The 19,298-nt window shown below is 41.9% G+C and overlaps 1 long non-coding RNA gene across 1 annotated transcript; it reads right to left on the bottom strand.

Annotated features, from left to right (window-relative positions):
• Positions 1–5,601: 5,601 nt before the first annotated feature.
• On the bottom strand, positions 5,602–17,014 carry LOC130602860 (uncharacterized). Its single transcript, XR_008972996.1, has 4 exons — positions 16,735–17,014; positions 13,911–14,089; positions 6,505–6,605; positions 5,602–5,711 (listed from the first exon to the last, which is right to left on the bottom strand). It is a non-coding gene; the product is annotated as an uncharacterized LOC130602860 (long non-coding RNA).
• Between the last annotated feature and the right edge of the window lie 2,284 nt (positions 17,015–19,298).

Raw genomic sequence — 19,298 nt, forward strand, 5'->3', positions numbered from 1 at the left:
CCACTATGTAGTCACAGCAGGAAATAGCTAGAAAACAGAATGAAAATGTTCTTACATGCTTATAGATGCTGGGCTGAATCTTACACCACTTCTGACTCTACAGATTTATGTCAGATGAGGATCTACCCACTCCATGAAAACATGCAGATGGAGGTGTACTTCAGGAAAGTGAAAAGAATTATTGTATGGGGGGTATTCAGAAACAATTTGCTGCTATTTTGGGGAGGTCAGGAGTCAGCTCTCATAAAAGAAGACCTCCCATTTTACATCATTTCTAGAAAGGAAAGGAGGTAGAAAAGCAGTCTGGGAAAAGAATGAAAGCTAAGAAAGCAAAGCCCACTGTCAGGTACAACTTTCATCTGACAGTATCCTGGAACTGCCTCTGCTTGGCAGCCGAGGCCCAGACACAATCCACTATGAAAAGTCCAGAGAATGGAAAAATTTCAGTTGGGCCAGCGACCTTCATCTTTCTGGCCTCTATGTTAATAATGTTGTGTGTACAATCAGCAAATCATCTAAATCACAGGCTGTTTGCAACAGAGAATATTGATTATGGACTGGGACATTTCTAATGTCTTAATGGAAAAGAGTCAGTGTCTTCTCCATCCTTGCAGTTCCCTGGGCATGATGCATGGCTGTGCTGAAGTCAGAGCCAGTGGGAGATACACCTGGTCCCCCCTGGTTGGACTGGCTTCAGCAGTGCTTAAGGGGGGGCATAGGCTCTGGCAGGGAGCTGAAGGATGTACTAGCTCTCATTAAAATCCTTCTCTAGAGCAGTCAGATGAGCTTTGAAGTATTTATAGCTGACTCACTGAGTGCAGAACTGGAGTTCAGTTTTGACAGGAAAGCCCAGGTCATGTCAACAACCTTGTCAAGAAACAGCTTTTCCCTCCAGCATTAGGAGGTACCACAAATGACATATTGCAAAACCAGTAAGAGGTTTGTTTACAAACACATCAGCTGATGTTTTCAAAAACAGGGCAGCAGTCCAGATAGGGGGCTGACACAGAAATTTTACCATTCTCTCACCTGTGTTTTTCCTGACCAGTGTACCAAAACTATACAATTTTAGCCCCCTAACAATACATAAAATTTTTCTCAGTTGGGTCAGCTTGTGAAAGTCAGAATGAAACAACAGTTCTTATCTGGTTATGGATGGTATCACTAGCAGAAGTATAAACTGGATCCTTGTGCTAGACCTCTGCCTGAAGTCACCCCCAGCTGACCAACCTGCAGACTGTTATTTTGGCTCAGAAACGAAAGACCAGAGATTATGTTAGCTATATCATTTGTTGAGTGCTCTAATTGGCAGAAACTGTTATATCTTGGCTGCTTTTAACCCCAATGGGCCAGCTAGGCTCAGATCTTTACTATTGTATCCCATGGCATGCATGCTGCTCAGAAACATGAACAGGCTGGTTTCCTCCCCACCATTACATCTTAGTTACCCAGAATGACATTAGTGTATTCACATTTGGTCTGAGATCCTTTAGTATGAGTGGAAGCATCGTGCTGGGGTAGACCTGAGGCTCAGCCAAGCCCATGGTCTACAACGATCCCTGGAGTGGATGACTCATGAGTTCACCCAGAGAACAGCCCTGAGGCTTCTCTAATGTGGTACAGGAGCCTGTATGTTCCCAGAGGAGGCAAGTAAATGGACCAAATGCAATTCTGTCTGTCCTCTGCTCTGAGCTGAGCTCAAAATCACAAATAACTTTATCAGAAGGGGAAGCTTATGTGGACAGACATGTTCTAAGCTAGAAAGTTCATGCCAAAAGGCATAATAGCATGAGCATACCATATTCAGTGACTTCTTCTGGCTCACGAAATCGAACTCTTCTCTCTGGTTTCCGCTTTTCCCCCACAGCTTGATCTGCAGGTTGCCTTTTCCTCAGTATTGAAGGAGGATAGCTACTGTCATCTGTCTAAAGAGTTGATCAAAACACAAAGAACATGGACATTTAAAATGGAATAATGAATCTGGGTGAAGCTTTGAGCTTTTGTTGCTATTACCATGTCCCTCAAAGGAAATTATATTAAACACATCTGTTTGGACATTTATAGTCAAATGACTGTAATATTTATAGCAAGATAATATGGATATTACTTCATTGTCATGGATCTTCAGTACTCTATTCTAAAGCTCTCTTTTAAGGTTGGTCAAAGTAACAGCAAAGTGTTCAGAAAGGATTTCTCTGATTTGGAATGAACAGTTACTGAACAGCCCTGAGGTAGAAGGACATAAATGTGATACAAAAAATATGAGCTATAATATTGATAGCACCTTTGAAATGTTCTTCGAAGCTAAGCATCTCGGTTCTCAGCGCAGTGTTGCCATTTCAACAACTGAGGCTATGCAGCAGTCTTGGGTTTAGACACTACCCTGGTGGGTATGAGAATGTAATTTGTTTGCACTTTGATATCACAGTTCTGTTGTTGTTCTGATTTTTTTGCTTGGAAGTCACACTCAGGCCTTGATAACAGAATCAGATTGCTGTGGATTCTGCCAGATGACAAGAAACAGGGCTGCAGTAATAGTAGTAAGTCCCTCTTCTGTATAGTCATACTCCCACAGTCAGCTCCCCAGAGTGAATCTTAGAAAACCAGAGATTCTCCACATTTTGCTTACTTTAAGATTGAAGTAATCTTTTCTATGCCTTTTTCTCCCTTCCCTCTGTTTCTCTGCTAGGTAAAGTGTATTATTTTCAGATTATTTGTTTGCTCCTTCTAGTCACTGTCCCTGCTTCTTATTTTTCCTTTGTGCGCCATTTCCCCACTCAGTGATTGCATTCTCCTTCCTCCATGTTTTTCTTCCTGCTTTAATATTTATACTCTTCAATGCCTGCTACTTTTGCCCATTTTTAGACTCAAACACCTTCACCCTATACCTTTTCTCTTTGGATGTTTTCTCCACACTTACCATTTCTCGTACCTATTCATTGTGCTGCAGAAGCAGAATTAAGTCCAATTAACTACAGGCTAGGGGGGTCAGACCCCACAATACAGAGGATAAGTAGATTTCTCTATGCATAACACTGGATAATCTCAGAAAAGGACATAACATAACCAGCAGGAACTGCCATGGAGTAAGGAAAGTCTTCAGCTTTGATACCTTCTCCTGAGGGATTTATGAAACAGATTTTGGCTTAATTTTTCACTATTAAAGATTTTCTTTCTGATCTTGGGGTCGTATAAGCATACATACCACCTCTGTCTCAAGACTGGGGACAGGGTTTGTTGGAGCTATGTGGTTTTTATTCAGGAGCTCAGAAGCTGGAACACCCATCCAGGTTATGGAAAATCTAGATTCAACTTCTGTGTAAGTCCAAAGGAATATGAACCAACATCTCTTAAATACATGCCCTCATTATCAGAGCTATGTTGCACACATGGCAGCAGGGAATCAGTTGCTGCCACTGAAGCTGTCTTGTTTGGCCTTGAATAATTAAATGTTCATTGAGTTAAAGAAAGAAGGAATGAAAGAATGACTTTACAGCTTGGTGTTTGGGTGCTCCCCTCGGGGTGGGAGAAGTCTGCTACTATCCTTGCTCCAATGAATACTTAATATGAAATACTTAAATATTCATTGGAGCAGTCAGTGGGAACAGGATCTCTCATCTAACAGGTGAGTACCCTAATCACTCTGCTATAACCACACACACACACTTTCTGGCATAATGAATATTTAATTATTCTGTGTAAAATGAAACGGGTTTAGGGAGACACAGCCCAGCTCAGGCTAGCAGTGGTTATAGCTTTAGCTAGGAGGGCTCCGTCTGTGGCAAAACCAAGTAAACTAAACTTTATATTTGAAGAGACTTAAAACAAGTGTTGCTTTTGTCCATATGAGCTTTTCCAAACACTTAGCAGCAACATCACATCAGGAGAGAAAAGCATTAAACAACTAGCTGGTTGGGTAGCACCTACCCAAGGAGGACCTTAAAGAGGAAGTAGTATTCACAATATTTACTAAACTTTAATAACTTATGGAAATCAAAGCTGTCAGAAGTAGTGATGCATTCTCCCTTCAGACAGAAACCTGGTCTTAACATACTATGACAAGAGCTCGAAATGTATTAAAGTGCTAGTCAGTAAATTACATGCCCTTAAAAACAAGCCATTTCTGAAAAGCTCCGGGTGTTGGACATAAGGACTTTACTGCCCATCAAGAGATTACTTACCAGCAGCTCCTCTGCACTAGGATCAGAAGGTGGGGCTGGACATATTTGGGACATGTACTCTGGATGCCAACATGAAGCCTCCCACACGAGGCTTCAGTTAGAAAACCACTCGCTCAAGAAAATGAGAAGGATCAGGGAAAAGCGTCTGGAAATCCCTCTACAGTGAAGACTGAGCAGGCAGTGCCACTGAGCAGATGGGAGCAGCAGCAAATGACAAGGGAGTGGAAAGAAGAGTTTCCGCCCTTCATACCAGTGTTGGCTTGGGAAGGATGACGTTACTTGAAATGTACTCAGTAGCCAAAAATAGCACATAGTGATAATACTGATTGTGCAGCTGGAAAGCAGGGCTTCCCTGGCAAATGCAAAGTTCTTCAATGGAGCAAATCGCAGATAAACACCTACATATTTATGTGTGTAATCGTGAAGTTGAAGCTGTTCCTTTTTTTTTATAATTATTGATGCATTTCTGTGATCATGGTGATCTCCTTTCCAGAAGCCATCCCCAATCTCAAAAATCTTGCAAGTGGGATTGCTTATAATCCTTCTCCCATTCAAAATATGTGAGTAAAGCCATCAGGAAATAATACAGATGTAGTGGGATTACATATATCTCTCTTCGCTATAGTTATGGCCTCACTTTATATGCTTTACAAATTTGATCCATTATTATAGTGATAAAGTGGGATTTTAACATTAGACATTTCTACAGATATTATAATAAGATTATTGATAAGAAAAGAGGTGATTTACTGCTCAAGAGGCTTCAACAGCCCCTTGTTAAATGCTGAAGGTTGGTCATCATCAAATACGCAATTTCCAGTCAGAAATACGTAGCATGTCTGCTGAGATATGGTGGTTTGCTGTCTCTAGAAGCAGAACCATGAACATTTTTTGTGGTTCTTTTCCTGGAGCTATTTGTTTGCTGTGACATACCTAAAGTACTCAGTTTTGTGTTATTTTCCAGGTGGTTGCGTGGATTCTCCCATGGCATGCTCAGAATGGTCCTTGGTTTGCACCAACCCAGTAGAGCGAGGGTTGCAAGATGCTTACATTGGCACTAGGAAACACAGGGCACAGCAGCTCTGTGGGTTTCACTGTTTAAATCTTCCTTTCAGAGATTCAGGAAGCAGGTGAGTAGATGTGAAGGGTTGGGATCCTGCCCCAGAGAAAACCAGGCCAGCACAGCAGTGGAGACCCCTTGCTGTGGCTGATGTGGGCTCAGCAGCTCCCTTGAGACTTGCTGCCCTCTGCCAGATCAGCCTCTGCACAGATCTGCAGTGCTTGCAGGAGCTACTGTCCTCAAGCCCTTCCCTTCCAGCTGTGAAAGCAGTGTCAGCATGGTGGAGAACAGATTTCACTAGGCTGGGGGTCTTCACTGAATGTACCATATCTAAAAGCCACTTGGAGAGAGTCACCTTACCTTCTCTTTCCTGTACATTGAGGTGATGGAGGGCTTTTCCTCATGCTGCAACCGGCTCACAGCTGCAGGGCGTGTGAAACATGCTCTCAAAATCCCCTCTCTGCTGCGTCCTGCAAGTGTTTCACAGCAGTTAATTTGGGGTATCTAAGCTAAGCTTTTGGTGGGGGAAGTGTTAGTAGTAGATTCTAGACAGATTGTTGACAAAGCCTTCCAAACTGTGGTCCCTCACTTCTCTGGCTCTTCGTTCCTCCTGTTGTGGAAATCACTTGCTACTAATTCATATAAGAAAATTTACCTGCCTACTTTGGCCAGCAAAACTGATAAAGGTGGGAAGACAGAAGTCAGACTCTAGCCTTCATCTGGCTTTGACTTCCTCCATGTGAACTATCTCATTTATTTTTATCAGTGACATCCAGCAAGGCACATAAGAAGGTCTTGTGCAGGTCTTATTCTTGCAGAGCGGCATTGAGCTTGTGAGCCTTCAGACCTGAATGAAAAACCTTGTTCCTATCTTTTTCACAGAATCTGGTTTTATTTTCAAGAAAGGTCTTATGCTTTTCTAAACAATTGGTCAGAAACTTTTTGGTATTTTCTTAAAAAAAAAAAATCTGCAGAAAAGTTAAAAGGGTTGATTGTTTTTGAGAAATGGACATATGGAGAGAACATTTATCATTTTCAATGCCAGAAACTATTTCTTTTCAGTTCTAGATTCCCCTTAAATATAAATATTTTTTCTGTTACTTTGATTGAAAAATAATTGAGCAGCTTATAAAAGTTTTAATAGAAGATTCCTATCCAAGTGCTAGGAATGGTCATTTCATAATACCAGTCTCACTTTTATCCCACAATATGTTAATCATGTTGATAGTAATGGTTGTAAATGCTTGAATAATTAGTAGTTACCTGGGCAGTCAAATTCCAGTGAATAAGGATGTCAGGAGTTCAAACCTCATAACAGGGACAGATCCATTCCTACTAAGTCCTTTTGATTGCGGTTTAACAACCTAAAATTGGATATGCATTAGGAATAAAACACAGTTTAATGCATGAAGTGAAAGATTCCAGGAAAATAACTTCACTAGCCTCTGCAACTATTGGTAATAAATAAGAGCTACAACAGTAAGATAATTTCTGCTTTGGAAGCTGGAACAATTTCCTTTAATATAAACTTCTTTTTAAAGTAATATTTTTACTTTGCTTTGACCTTATTTCATGCAACATATGCCAGAATCAAAGCTGGACAATGAATTAATAAATAAATAATTTAGCTGATGAGTGTCACTTTTATTTCTTTCAGTCAATTGTTCACAAGTTGACTTTTGTGAATGTATTCATTATTCAGTTTTACTCAGTAAATAATTTCTAGGAGTAATTCTTTGCCTGTAGATTGCTTGGAAGCATTTCACTGTGAATAGTAAAAATCTATTCAGGCTTTCAATATAAGACAAACTAAAAATATCTGTAACTACTGGTGGAGTTCTTAAACACAAACAATATACTGCAATCTTAATGAGCAATACCAGCATTTTCAGGAAGTCCACTACTTCCCATGGTGAATAGAGGGGAAAGCAGCATCTCACCTGTCTTTGTTGTGCTGACTTTAAATAGTGTACATTGTATATGCAAATAAGTTTTTGCAAGAAAAGGGTTGCTTAAATGGTCGAAAAACAAGATAAGCCTGAACAAAACATGATTGACTTCCCAGTGAATATATAAACAGTCCACACAAAGGAACTAACTGCATAGCAAGTATTTTCCTGAAGTATCCCAATGGAAGATGTCTAGGAAATAAACGTAACATGATAAAACTAATTTACACTCAGAGAATAGCTGTGTAACCATATGAACTCTTTTTCCATTTCCTTCTGTGGGAATAAATATTTCAGACAAGCAAAGTACTTTGTAAATGATGCCTTTGTGGGGAATTGTCTGGTCTGGTCCAATTATTCTGAAACCTAGCAATTTTCTCCTATCATTGAATCTGGTTTTATTGCAAATAGGGTCATAGAAATAGTCACTCATTGCAATAATGGACTTCGTTTATCTTAACTATTAACACTTCCAGTAGGTTTACACACACGTATATATTCAATATTTATGGATATGCACAGTGCATATATATTAATAATGAAGTAACTTTATCTCCAACAATCTGAAAACAAAATCACGTAATACCATACAGTGTGGGGTGCAGTGGTAACTGGAAGCAGCATATCAGGATAACAGAACAGAAAAGGAATAAATAAATTAGGAGGGAGTCTTCCATATCTGCTTCAACTTCCAGAGTGTCAATTGAGCCTTTGTTCAATATTCCACCTTTTGTGGTTCTGTGTGCTCTTGATTAGTAACGTAGAGATGCACCTTTCGGCAGCAAGGTAAGTTTTGTGTTTGCCAAGAGTGATTTTCTACCAGTCAGGGGATACATCAGGAAATAAAAAGGCAAATTGCCCCACAGAGTATAATTAGATGTGTTCCTTCTTCCTTTCTCTGCCTCTGAAGAACAGATTTACTAATGAAAAGTGTGGGACACCCATAAGGTGCCATACAGCACCGCTTCTGCTCTTCAAACCTTCCATGAAGGAAAGCACTGTACAAATCCCAGCCTCAAGACAAAAATCATACCTTTGAACCGTACTTTTCAGTGTGTATTCCATGACCAAAAGGGTCATGATTAACCTCTTGTCTGATGGTCACCCCAAATGAGGCATTTTTGTGGAGTTGGGGGGAAAAAAAGTCTACAATAAAGCATAATGGAGACAGAGTAATGAGTAGGAAGATGGTCTGATAACACTTGGTGTGTGTAGCCAGCTAGGCTGAAAGCAATTGACTTTATTTTCCAGAATTTTGTTAATTCCTGTGATGCCCAGAGATCTATGTACCAAGATGCTTTTGTTCTGAAGGAAGGGAAGCATGGTCAGCACAAAGAGCAACACCAAAGGTCCCTGTGATGCTACATGAAGCACCCACAAGGTTATCCTCCCAGTGAGACCTTCTCTTTGCCCTTTAGATATTATTACCCTGTGCTGCAAGTTTTCATGATCACACAGATCTATAAGTTCCCCTCTGATGCAGGCAGGCAGATCTGGGGCCGTTCATCCATGAACTGCAAGCCTAGCTTGCTACTCTTCGCAAAAATTAGATTAGGCATGATAATATCACATGCAGCCATCTGATCCAGCAGAGCAGAATTCATTTCTGAAGGCAGAGCCTTGGCAGGGCACAGAGATTTCTGCTCTGTTGGGACTGGCTAGAAATGATTTAACTCTGTTGAGAAACCTGGTCTCAATTCATCCCTGACATGAATCCTTGACTTATAAAAGGCATGTATCTGTCTCCATTTCTTTAAATTGCCTCTCTTATTCATGCGTCTTTCCGGGTAGGTGTTACAAATAACCACAAAGTACTTGTGATGATATACGGTAAACAGAGAGAGAATTTCTGGCTGCCGAAGTGAACTTTCTAAATAATTATGGAATGATTCCACATCCATTTCATAATTAGACTCCTGAGACTACAACCATGATATTATTTGTGATTCAACATACATTTTTAGCTTGGAAATGTTCCATGATCCATTAGGTTTATTCTACCTGAGGTTTTCTAATTCACTCTTATCATCCTGCCACTGGGATCTTAAATCTGAAGCATGTATTGATCTAATAAGAGTTACCAAGTAACCAAATGCTAATAGCTGGTGTTGGCTCACTGATTCCACATCAGCCAGTGGAATGTGGGAGATGGACAGGACTGGAGTGGGTGAGGTCATTCTGAGTCAGCTTTTATCACATGCTCATCATATTGCAGAAACAAAAAAGAGTGAAACTGGTACCTCTGCTTAAAGCATCTGGGCTGCTGTTGATGGCAGGGCTGCCACCAGCCATGAGATAAATGAGAAGGACGAACCCACTGCCAGCAGGAGGATGACTGAGCTGGCATAAAACAGAAAGGGAGGCAAAAAAGGCATGAAAAGAAAATCCCTTAGAAAGAGTGAAAGCAGAACTCTCTTTAGGAGTTCCATTTTAGCAGTAATTGCTTTGTGCTCTCTGTTGTGTTGACTGGGGCTTTCTGTAACAATTCCCCATTTTCCCAGTTGAGTTTCAGCCTGAGGAGAATTCAGGCTAGGATGACTGCAGTGTATAGTCTAAAAAGGGGATTAGCAGTTTTGTCTAAATCACAGATATCAAAAGGTTCCTGTTGACTTCTGTGAGACGCTGTCTGTCCTTGTGGATTTTAGAAACCTGGTTGGCAATCAGTGCCAAGCTGGTCCTGAAAAGGGCAGCAAGTGGGACTAACAACAATAGGAAGGGAATAAGCCGAGGGAACTGTGAAGCACCTAGATGCAGGCATTGCTACATATGATGTTTTGAAGGCACTGATGTAAATGCTCTTGAGCTCCATTTGCAGTGTCACCTTGGAGGGGTATTAAATCAGATTAATGACATGAAAGAAGAACAGAAAAATGGAGAAAATAGGAGATTGAAACAAAAGAAAAGACCAAATGAGTAAAATATGCATGAATTGGAAAATTTGGATGGTGATAGTGGATGATGAAGAATATAAAAACCATGTGGCAAATCTGTTTGCCATTAGCAGCTACTTTACATAATGTTAAGTCTATTAATGCTGATATTTGTTTTGGATTTAATTTACTATAATTAGTATTAAAGTCTCTCTCTTCCAGCTCTCCAAGCCCTAGAGCTTGGTGTTTTCAGAGTAAAATAAATAGGTTTAAGAAAGAGTAGTTAGTACAATTTCCAAAACTGGCCAAGTGCTTCTGGAGCCTATAGTTAATTGCATCTCACTTTAAGCTGAGGCAAGGAAACTAAACAAGGGAAAAGGCAGGCAGCACATCAAAGAACACTTGTGGACACCAGGATATACAAATGTCAGGTTGAAAGCCAGTTATGTTTTGCACAGGCAAGCTGAAGATTTGTGGTTTTGTTCCAAAGCAGAGTATGTTTTGGCATGCCTGCAGGAGTGTCGGAAAGTCCTGCTCATGCCAAGAAAATCTGTGTCTTACAGTGGGAGTAGCTGAGAGCAGGAGGGGCTCTTATTGGAGAGTGTGGAACTGGGGTCCAGCTCTGACCCCTGGCAGGTTTGGATAAGATCCTTAAAATGTAATGCCCCTAGTATGCAGGTTATTACTACCTGACCTGTAACAGTAACATCCCTCTCATTTGCTCCCATTTCTCTCTCCCTCATTCTTATCAGAAATTTGGTCTGGGACAAGGAAACCTCTCAACTTTAATATGTTGGTCAGAATCATCTCTGCTTCAACAAATGTACTTTTTCTTATCGGGAGCATTTACATCAGCATATTTTTCATCATCTCAAATGTATGAGCCTTTCAATCAGACTTCTCAATGAAACAATGGAAATTACATTGCCTTTTCCTTTAAAGCTAGACAAATGCAAAGGCAAAGAATAATCTTCACAGAACACCTATGGAGATGGTGAATTAATAGTGTCTAACAGAAGGAGAACTGAACCTGAGCTCTTGGTCTATCATATGATTCTGGCTATGTGTCTGTTCCCTGAAAAAGGCAAAACTCGCGGAGAGCTGGTTTAGCTTCTTGCATTCTCTCTTTCATGCATTATACCTGCTCTAACAATCATTTCTAAGAGAGGCATTGAGACTGGCATAATCTTATGCAGTGTAACTTGTGCGATCATTTCTTCCTGGGTATTGGAGAACTGAAAAAATTAGAACCCTTTTGGAGCATACTGAGCCAAAAGGCCCTTTCCAGTTCTAAAAGCTCTAAAATGGCAGAAAAGTGACACCAGCACTCCTCCTTCCCAGAGGAAGACCTGCTTTTGTGACTCCCCTGAGGCTGTAGAACTGAAATACCTTTTCCTGACTTTTGACATGCTTTTGGCATGTTTTATCACATGCTACACAGATAGTGCCAGAGCTGGGATATAGTGTCAGCTTCTTTGATGGAGATATTTGATAGTCCAAATAGAAAAGTTATTAGCAAGAGATTTCATAAGACTTCTTCACTGAAAATTTGCCTTCTGTTTGACTGACATGTTTTTGTTCTAAATTGTTTTCTGTGCAACATTTCTAAAAGAAAGTAAAAGGACACCTGTTGTTACCCACTGCATAACAAGGGATGCTACTGACTCTAATGAAGAGTTCTGCATGTGGAACCCAGGCAGGATTTCACCTCTGTGACTCACATCTATGGACTGATAGATTTCCAAAGCTTATCTCTGTGGGGAAATTTGGGTCAAGCTGACTTTCTACCTATATCCTTGAAAGAATACTGAAGTGAATGGAAATTTGTTAGTGCATGTGTAAGGCATTTGCTTTTCATTTAAGTAAAATAATATGATGTACAAAGACTTGGGCAGGGTACTGTTGATCCCAAAACACAGATATCATATTTCTTTTCTGACCAGAGTAATAATTTCTGTTTTCCTCTAGTTAAAGTAATGTTACTGTGAGGTGCACAGCCTGCCTGTAAGGCTGGCACACTGTTCTATTGAGTTATGGCTCTACTGGCTTCTGCCAAAAGGCCAAACAACTTCATTTCTCACACTCCCACTACTTGGTTTGCTATCACTAGCTTATTACAACTGGTGACTTTCCAGGATATTTTCCCTATGCACTGACACAGAATGTAATCTTCTGAACAATATACACTGTTTGCAGCACATGAGTGAAGAGAGTATCTGCCTGCTTTGTTACTCCTTCTTTTTAAATGAATTTTTGTCACATCTACCTATTTCTCCACAACAACACCTGATTCCCATTTCTAAGCCCAGTAGCCATGTTTGCTTCTCACCTGCTCCTCCTGCCTTGATTCCTTTGGAATGTGCTGGGTGACTTTACCTGGCATAGTGGCAGCAAATGCTGCTACCAGAGAGTGATGGGTGATCCAGGTGTTGGGTGCCTCTCCTGTTTCAGATAGGTGGGTATATCAAGAAAGACATGCTTTCTTGAAGCCTGCAAATTTTCCTTGGATGCAAAGCATATTCGTCAGTTCAAGCACATACAAAAAGCACATCTGAGACTGTAAGAGGAGTGGATTTCCTCAAACTAACACATAGGAAGGTGGCTTCTGGAGCCACCACTCTGTCATGTCTTTCAGGAGGACTTGATATGTATCAGGATCAGTATTGGAGGAGACAAGGAAGTGCCAGGCTAATCAAGGCTGGTGGGTTTGCATGGCCTTGATACACTATTCTGTGCTCACCATTGCTTTGAGAAAAGACTCAGCTCCTTTGCCTTTACCAGATAGAAATCAAACACCTGCAAGGCAGTAAAGTAGCACTGCTTCCCTTTTTTTTTTTCTGGGAATGTGCAGCACAATTAAGCAATACAGAGGTGGAATAAGAAAGAGAATTTTGAGAATCTGGATGAAGTGGCACTGATAGTTGTCACCTTTACTTGTCAGTTCAAAGTTGGATTTTGGGGCAGTGTGTAGTGGTGGATATGGCTTGGCCCTGGACAGGAGAAGCTAGAGCTCCAGTGTACCAGGTACCTCTCATTCCTTCCAACCATCTGCTTATGCAAGAGTCTTTTTTACAAAACTAAGGCTGGAGATGTCTTGGAAATGAATTCCCCTAAATCTTGGTTCTGCCCAACAGTCCATGCAGTAGTAGCTCTGACCCAAAAAAATAAAATAGCTGCTCCAGAACGTACATACAAAACCTTGTAAATTCAGACGCACACCAAAACCTTTTACTGCAAAACATTCCTGTCTGAATAATGACTCATTCACTCTAGGTGCTTTATATGAGCAAAATGGAGGTAAATTCCTGGGTTTGGGAATGGCATTGGGAAGGGAACATAGAGTTTTCCTGATACACAACAACATTAATCAGGTGATACCTCCTTTCTGGAAGCAAAAAGTGTTGTTTAGGATTTGAAATGTTGCCTACCTTGTTTTCAGCATTGATGGCAGAACAGGCTCTAGAGGAAGAGGTTGTCATATTACCTTTATACTGCTTTTAGACAATTCTAAAATGTCTGCTAATAGATTTTAATGCAGCTTCCAATAATGGATCCTAAATAACATGCTCATTTTCATAAGTCTTGTTTAAGAAGAGGGCTGTAGAAGAGCTACAGGTACTGGTAAAGAGACTGTTCCTGCCCTGAAGTCTATATAAACTGAAGGAGCAATGCCAGTTCACACTAAAGATTTGGCCCACAGTTTCCAGAGAGGCTGATTATACAACATAAAGGAAAAGAAGCCAAGAAGCCATAGCATTTTGACAGAAGCAGGTTAAGAAGTTTTATGATAGAGGCTCTCTCAACACTGGGCTATGAAGGCACGAACACAAGCCTTTTTTTTTAGACGTACCTGTTGGTCATGACGGAAAATGTTGGCAGCATCTCATACTGACATGTCTAGCTTGGGAGGCCTGCTCAGAAAAATCCTTCATCAGAGCAGCAGCTGTCTCCTTCCCCCGAGCAAATTCCTTTAAAGCTGTCAAAGATGCTGTAATCAGACTAGGTCATCAAAACCGGTCCTCCCGAGGACTGGAAATAAGATCCAGAGATGAGCATTCAGCTACATGTGTAAGGTCTAAAACACTAAAGTTTCCATTGAAAATAAATGAAGGGACTGTAATTGCTGTGAAAGAAAAGCGAAGCAATCATTGGAAGAGCCCAAAAGCTTTCAAACTACCTCCTGAAACAAAAGCAGGGATCTATGTAATGCATAACAGAATCTGATAACAGAGTAAAGCTTTCACTAGGAAACCAACTTAAGAGAACTATTAAAGCATTTGCCTGTGTGGCTCCAGGAGCTAAGGCAAATTTTAATAGAGATTTCACCACACAGTTTAGTAGTTTTATTACCAGATTAAATGAAAAAGTTTAATAAAGTAATAAAAATGGATTCTTTGTCTTCTTGATTTCAAAACATGTAACTATGGTCAATATGTTTAATAATTTGTAAAAATACTAGAACAAAGCACAATAGCCATGGTGACAACTGAGAGGGCATTGCTGTGCATTTGCACCACCTCTCATATTTGTGCTTGCATCAGCAGTTTCATGATTTTCATAAATTGTTTGTCAGTAAGAAAGAAAAAATGGTCTGAGTTACTCTTTGATGCAATGTTTACTGCTGTTCCTGCAGTTACATCTGGGATAAGTTTGGCCTGGATTTGACTAAATCCAATCTTGGATAAAATTAAAGGGTATTAGTGTATTTGATTTTAGCTGTGTTTACAGTATATTGTTTGCAGTGTCTCTGATTGTAGGTGGTTGATCCCTGGTTGAGGAATAATATTAGAATACATAGATCAAAATGTCTAATATTTCTGCAATGCTTAGGCATTACACAAGATACTGTTTCCAAAATCTTTCCTATCGGCACAATGCATGGTGCCTGTCTTGCCTTTTCATAACTGCAGCAGAAACGAGGATTAAACACCCTGCCTGGTGGGAATAGCTGGGGAAAATCACTGATTGATCTGACACTTGATGTGCTGAAGTTGTAGACAGCCCTTTGGTGCCACTGGGCTTACAGCTGCCCAGGAGGAGCAGGCAGGGCCTTGACTACTGTGGTGGGCACAGGCGAGAGGAGGGGAGAGCATGCCAGCATGTCTAAACTGAGGACAGAAGAGAGTATTTAGGGGGAAGAATCTCTGTGGGGGGAAAGACAGAAAATGAAGGTAGTATTCTCCAATGAGCTTCTGAAGAAAGATAGTTGGAGGAGAGGTTGCTGCAGCACAGGAGAGGTGGAAGTGTGCCATTAGGGCAGGGGGGATCTCTAAAGCAGTTAGGTAGACCTTGAAACAGTAAGACATGGGGAAAGCTGGGGAAAGCAAGGAGTGGACAGCAGTTCCAGGAGGTGAATCATCAGTAATATTGAGGAATCCATTCCCCGTTTCTGATCACTGTGTTTATCAAAGTCTCTGAGAGTGTTTCCCCCAGCTGGGTGTGTGCTGCTTTTACCATCTATCACAAGGGAAACTGAGGCACCAGGTTGCAAAGTGACTCATCCAAAGCCAGCAGCAGAGCTGAGTCCTAGGGTCAAGTGATTCCTCATCCCACCTCCTACAAAATACCCTCTACCAGAGACAAGTGACCTCTCTGAGATGCTACAACGAAAGGCTTCTGCAGGCTGTGAAGCTCACAACTATTGAGGGAGAACACACAAAGAATAATCAGACCATAGAAACTGTGAAATGCTGCAAGTTCGCCAATGGCATCTTGACAGGCTTGAGAGCTGGGCCTGCGTGAACCTTATGAAGTTCAACAAGGCCAAGTGCAAGGCCCTGCACCTGCACTGGGGCAATCCCAAGCACAAACACAGGCTGGGTGGAGATTGGATTGAGAGCAACCCTGAGAAGAACTTGGGGGTGCTGGTTGATGAGCAGTTCAACATGATAAAACATGACCCAGCAGTGTGCACTCACAGCCCAGAAAGCCAGCCATGTCCTGGGCTGCATCAAAAGAGTGTGACCAACCGGTGAAGGAGGTGATCCTGCCCCTCTGCTCTGCTCTCACGAGAACACCCCCCTGCAGCACTGCATCCAGCTCTGGGACCGCAAACAGAAGAGGGTCATGGACCTGTTGGAGAAAGTCCAGAGGACACCACAAAGATGTTCAGAGGGCTGGAGCACCTCTCCTGTAAAGACAGGCTGAGAGATTTGGGGTTGTCCAGCCAGGAGAAGAGAAGGCTCTGGGGAGACCTTATGGCAATATTCCAGTACTTAAGGGGGCCTACCAGAAACTTGGAGAGGGGCCTTTTGCAAGAGCATGTAGTGATAGGGAATGGCTTTACACTGAAAGAGGGTAGATTCAGATTAGATATTAGGAAGAAGTTCTTTGTTGCCCAAGAGAAGATGTGACTGTGGACGTGAACACTCCCATCCCTGACAATGTTCAAGGAGAGGCTGAATGGGGCTTTGAACAATCTGATACAGTGAAAGGTGTCCCTGCCCATGACAGGGGTGTTGGAACTAGATGATCATCAAGGTCCCTTTCAACCAAAGCAATTCTATGATATGATTCTGTAATACGATATAAATCCTTTAACACTGTAGAACAACCCTGTAAAAGTTTTGCAATGAGGCAGACAAGTTTATGGAGCAGATAACAGAGAGGAGTATTGCAATATATATATATAAAGGCATATACTTGCCTGAATACCCTCAAAGAGCAACACCCACCAGAAGCACTGTGCTTGAGTGAGCTGTGGGGCTTCCTCAGCTGTTTATCCTGGTGAAGAATAATTTAACAGCTCAGTCAACTGTCTGAAGCTCAGCAGAAGAGCCACAGTGCCAAAAGCACAGGAGATGGAGCCAGTGAAATAAACACAATTCTACCTTGATTTTTTTCTGTGTCTAATTATAGACATTATGTTCAGAATTCCTGGGAGTCAATTATAACCTTAAAGTTGCTTTTCCTTCCTCAGAGGATTTGTCCTTGAGTTAAGCAACCAAGAACAAAACAAGTGTCTTTATTTTGCAGGTCCCATATCACATTATTCCCGTATCAAATCTGGCAGCTTCCAGTCTTCCCAACACTATAATTAGAGCATCATGCAGTCATCAAAATAGCGCTGACCCTCATCACAGCACTGCCCTGCCTTTACAGCTCACATCTGTCATACACATCAGCTCTTTGCCCACGCAAAGCAAGTGCATAGAGAGGATGCGGGGTTTGTATTTTGTCTGTGCCTGGCCTGCAGCCTGGGTCCACATATTGCTCTGGCCCCCATATATTTGTCCTATGTTACCGGAGGCAGGCTGTGCTCCTGTTTGCCTCTGGAATGGAAGACCCAGGTGAAATGGGGAACTGCAGAAAGGAGATACTTTAATTTGACATCCCTTCACCCAGGATATGTCTTGAATTAATGTAGTGCATGAAACTTGGCTCTTCTGTCAACATTTCATTTGGATTTTGTATACATGAACATGCAAGCAGGGTGGCTGACTGTAGCAGACTGCTGATTTAGGGAGAGCCGAGGACTCAGGATAAATTAACACAGCCTGGTTTCCTTCAATTTGTGTGTTTGCCTGGGCTTCCAGCTCCAGAATCCCCTCACTGAGCACTGTGGAGCCCTGTCAGCTCCCTGAGGCCCTGTAAGGTCTCGGATGAGAGGGAGGAACAGAGGGGTTCTCTGACAAGCAAGAACTGCCACGTTGTAGGCTGATGGGCTAAATTTGCCCTTTATCTGCTTTGAACAGCTAGATACACTTCAAGTGCTCCCAGTGTTTTGCTGAATTTCATTTAGAGGAATTTATCCTCCTTAGTAAATGGAGTGAATAAGCAGCCAGGAAAGGTGTAGGCAGTCACAGGGAGCAGTAACCCTATCCTAAGAGCTATGAAACAGATGAACTAATAGCTCCCTGACAAGCTTTCTCCAGGGAGCCAGGGTGGCTACCATAGCTCAGATATCTGCATTTTATGTGGCTGAGAAGACACTGAGGCTGGGTCCCTTTCTGAGTGGGACCGGGCTGGCATAAGGAGCTGGTGCCTGTGGTTTCATTGCTGGGTGCACACCGGATTCAGCTGCCTTGGGAACTGTAGGCTGTGCGGTTCAAGTGCTCTGCCACATAGGGAACTGGGCATGGACCAGGACTTGTGTCTTATTCCCCACTATCCTTACCACACATGGGCTATCATACTGCAAATGCAGCATCCCCTTCCTCCCTCTCCTGCTCCTTCCCATGCTCACCAGCCTAAACTGGAAAAACTGCAAAAGGTTCAGCCTCATTTCATCTCCTTTTTATGTCAGCCACCTGGCAATAATCAACAGCAAATCCATGCTTATCCAGATGGAGTAAAAGCATGAGCACTTTCACTCTGTGTAAGATTTCCTCTACCCCAGAAAAGAGTTTCTCTCAGTAACTGAAAAGTGAGGATTCAGCTTCTCTGATATTTGCTGCCCTGCAGATACCCCGCCTCAGTACCTCACCCCAGGCTCCCACTACAACCAAGGGAGACAAACAAGTGTTTTGAGGGACAATTCATCCACCCTAATTTAAATGTCTACATCAGCAGCAGATGAGTCCTACCCATGTAGGTGACTGTTCCTCTCCACATAGCATGAAGAACTAGCTCTGGTGCAGATGCCTTCACTCAGCCAGCTGGATCACACTAACCCTACACTCAAGCAGAGAAATATCATTTTCCTGGAAGCCAGAATGACATTTTAATATGTATTGCTGGGAGGCATGGGAGTGGAAGATCTCTTCAGTGAGACCTTTAACTGAATGCAAGTTCACTGTGGTAAGTTTGTTGGGCTTCAAGAAGGGCAAGGAGGATTTACCAAAGTGCAAACTAACCCCTGTATTTAAGTCTTGGTGCAGAACTATCCAGGTGAGCTGCATGTGCCTTGTGTTGGCACCTCTGTACAGCTCTCTTTCTCTCTGTAACTGTGTGTTCAGAGACTTAATTTTAAATGCAAACCAAAGCTTTCCCTCCCTCTTCTGAAGTCTCTCTTTGTTTATCAGAACATCACTTGCATTTTCTTCTACTTTTATGGGAGGTTTGCATTTCAGTGTATGTCAGCAGTGTACAGAACAGACATCTGAGTGGGTGAAGTGGAATTTTGATATATAGGAGGAGAGTGCATTATCAGTAAATTCAAGAGACTAAATCTGCCATGGAGAGGACTTCTTTTGTTTTCATCATCGTCAGACATTATATCCTGTCAAACATCCCAAGGGGCTCTTTTACTGCAGGCACCAGAGGTAATAACTCTGCTTAGCACAGTATGCTCAGCATA

Source organism: Pezoporus wallicus, unplaced genomic scaffold (assembly GCF_028554395.1).
Source record: "Pezoporus wallicus isolate ANWC-B61680 ecotype Strahan unplaced genomic scaffold, APGP_CSIRO_Pwel_v1 scaffold_2146, whole genome shotgun sequence".
Lineage (NCBI taxonomy): Eukaryota > Metazoa > Chordata > Aves > Psittaciformes > Psittacidae > Pezoporus > Pezoporus wallicus.